Source organism: Ursus americanus, chromosome 23 (assembly GCF_024610735.1).
Source record: "Ursus americanus isolate L20-20 chromosome 23, mUrsAme1.1.p, whole genome shotgun sequence".
Taxonomy (NCBI): Eukaryota; Metazoa; Chordata; class Mammalia; order Carnivora; family Ursidae; genus Ursus; species Ursus americanus.
Genome location: NC_142149.1, coordinates 9,974,171 through 9,976,761, shown reverse-complemented (window position 1 = coordinate 9,976,761; position 2,591 = coordinate 9,974,171). Strand labels below are relative to the sequence as shown.

General features: G+C 38.9%; 1 long non-coding RNA gene across 1 annotated transcript; it reads left to right on the top strand.

Annotated features, from left to right (window-relative positions):
* The first annotated feature begins 420 nt into the window (after positions 1-420).
* On the top strand, positions 421-1,890 carry LOC148107928 (uncharacterized). Its single transcript, XR_015721388.1, has 3 exons — positions 421-522; positions 631-759; positions 1,444-1,890. It is a non-coding gene; the product is annotated as an uncharacterized LOC148107928 (long non-coding RNA).
* The last annotated feature ends 701 nt before the right edge of the window (positions 1,891-2,591 follow it).

The window sequence follows — 2,591 nt, the reverse complement described above, 5'->3', positions numbered from 1 at the left end:
TTCCTTTATAGCAATTATATTTAAGTGAAACAGTGACAATGTTTTTTTAATGGCGAGGGGGGAAAATAAAGCAGTAATAGAGAGAAATGAGTCACGGAGATGGAAGAACTCTCCAGAGGCCATCACTTCATTTTTTTGGTTATGTGCAGGTTTGTGCTCAAGCGTGTCTGAAAAGAGAGTGGACAAATCTCAAAGAGCTCAGACTCTCACCCAGAAGTAAGCAGAATCAGGGAGCCACTCCCAAAGTTTATTTTAAATCCCTCCCACAGTGAATGTATATTGAGACATTAGCAAATGACACTTAGCTTCAAATGGGAAGATCCCTTGTCTTTCCTGAGATGAGGGTTGCACATGGCATGCTGTCTACAGAAATTATTTTTGTCTTTATCCATGAGCTAAAGTCCTGGCTTAAAAGCAGGATACTGGGATAAAATTACAGATTCTTAAATAGACCTGGAAGGAACTTAAGAGAGCTTAACTAGAGGATCACTCTTCTTGGAAACAACAATCTAGAATGTCCTGGTGAGTTGATGCATTTTGCTTAGGTAGTTACTGAATGTGCTAATTGGATCGAAGACTAATGGCTTTTTTTTTTTTTTTTTGGCTTTGGTGTTTTAATTTTTTTTTCAGATTTCAAAAGTGGATCAATTCGGTTTTTTTTATTCTACATGAATGGGCCTTTACACAGAGGCAACAGACTCCCAAGACAGAAGACAGGATTAATGCTGCTTCCCTTTTTCTACCCACCCAGAAAAAGAGGTGTGTCCTGAGTGCAGAAGGAGTGGGGCTTCTTTACCTGGCCTCTTAAAGGCAGATAGGCATATGCCGGTAGTGGGGAGGGAAGGTAGATGTTGTTCTGCAACCCCAAGGTCCTCTGCAAACTGGATTTGTCTTATTAACAGAGGAGTAGTGATTCCAAGGGCAGGTCTCTTAAGGTGCAACATCAGTGGCAAGAAACAGACATGGGTCCTGTCATCTTAGGCTTCCCCAGGGAGAGAGGGTCAGATGGTAAGGCTTACCGGGTGTAGTCCTAGCTCATACAGAGGCAAGCAGGCCATCGGATCTGGGCTGCGGAGGTCCCAATATGCATATTCCTCTTCCAACATAGCATTTCCCCTCAAATTAAAATGTTTCATTATCATGTATCTGGAAGGACCTGTTTTATACTTTCATTCTATAGGTTATAACCAATTTCAAAGGCCGTTTGTTGAACAAAAGAAGGGATTCTCCAAACAAGTAGACAGTTGAAAGGGAAAAATGCTGGAAACGGACAACACTTAACTTTAAATTAGTGAAGACCGGCAGTGCTGTCTGTGATACCTGTCCCTCCCAATGAAGGGGTCTCTCCAGGACACCAAGAGTTCAGTGGCTTCTGACCAATTGTGTGTGCTAATGCTTTGTTTTCACTCTTGGTCTTCATTCATTCTCTCTCTTGTTCCACAGGACCCGAAAATTCTACAAAATCATGCATAATAGCAAAGAAAAACAACTTCTACGGAGGATCAGGTGAAAAAGTCAAGTATGAAGCCAAGGCCAAGGGTAACATTAACTCAGATGAAAATGGACACCAAACTGTTTTATATTTGTGCTAGCCATGACCATAGATCTGCTTCAAGTTTTCTAGTAGTTCTTGGATAATCAACACATAATGGCTACACAAATGTGTGTGACTGTGTGTGACTGTGTCTGTATGCATGAGTGTGTGCACCCATGTGTGAGGGCACCGGTGTGAGATTTGTATGAGTGCATGTAAGTGGGTATGAATGTGACAGTGTTCCAAAGAAACAACTTTTCTTGCTACTGATAACTAAGGCATATGGTAACTGGTAGTCATTGAATGAGTTCAGAAAATATTTGAGATTTAATACTGACCTATACAGATTTCTCAATTAGAAGAAAACTTGTCCGTGCTATACAAAACAATAAATAATTTAAAATTTAAAATTTTAATTCAAAATAATTTAAATTTTAAAAACTAAGGTTTGTATTATGTTTTTTTCCCTTTCAGATCTTGGTTTTCCTTATTGAAATATGGCTTGTTCTAGCTAAAATCAATATGAGCCTTAGAAATTTACATGATTCTTTTCAGCTCATACCAGCCAGGACTGGGTGGCTAGGAGAAATAGGACATAGACATTCCATAAAGAGCCAAGCATGTCTATTCAGAATGTAACATTTCACACAGATCACCCAATGGTGGTTAGGATATGGTGGATCATTTTGACTGCATGGTAGCTGAAAGATGAAAGAAATCAAGATTAACTGTTTATTTTCTTTAAAGCCTCAATTTGCTCATCTCAAAAGAGTTGGTATCTCCATTACTTTGTAACTTGACACCTGAATTCTTTGCCTCTTTTTTTACTGAGAAGTTATGTGGGCAGTGGAATATCAATCTTTATTGTTGTTTTTGTTGTTTTTAGGACAATAACATGAGTACTAGATACTGTCACTGAGTTTTACCACATACCTTGCATCATACTAGACTCTATGCCTAGAACAATCTCATTTAGTCCTCAAGTTTAATTCTGAAAAATAGCTACATCGTGCTGTTGCAAATAAAGAAGTAGGTTCTATAACTTGACAAGGTCACC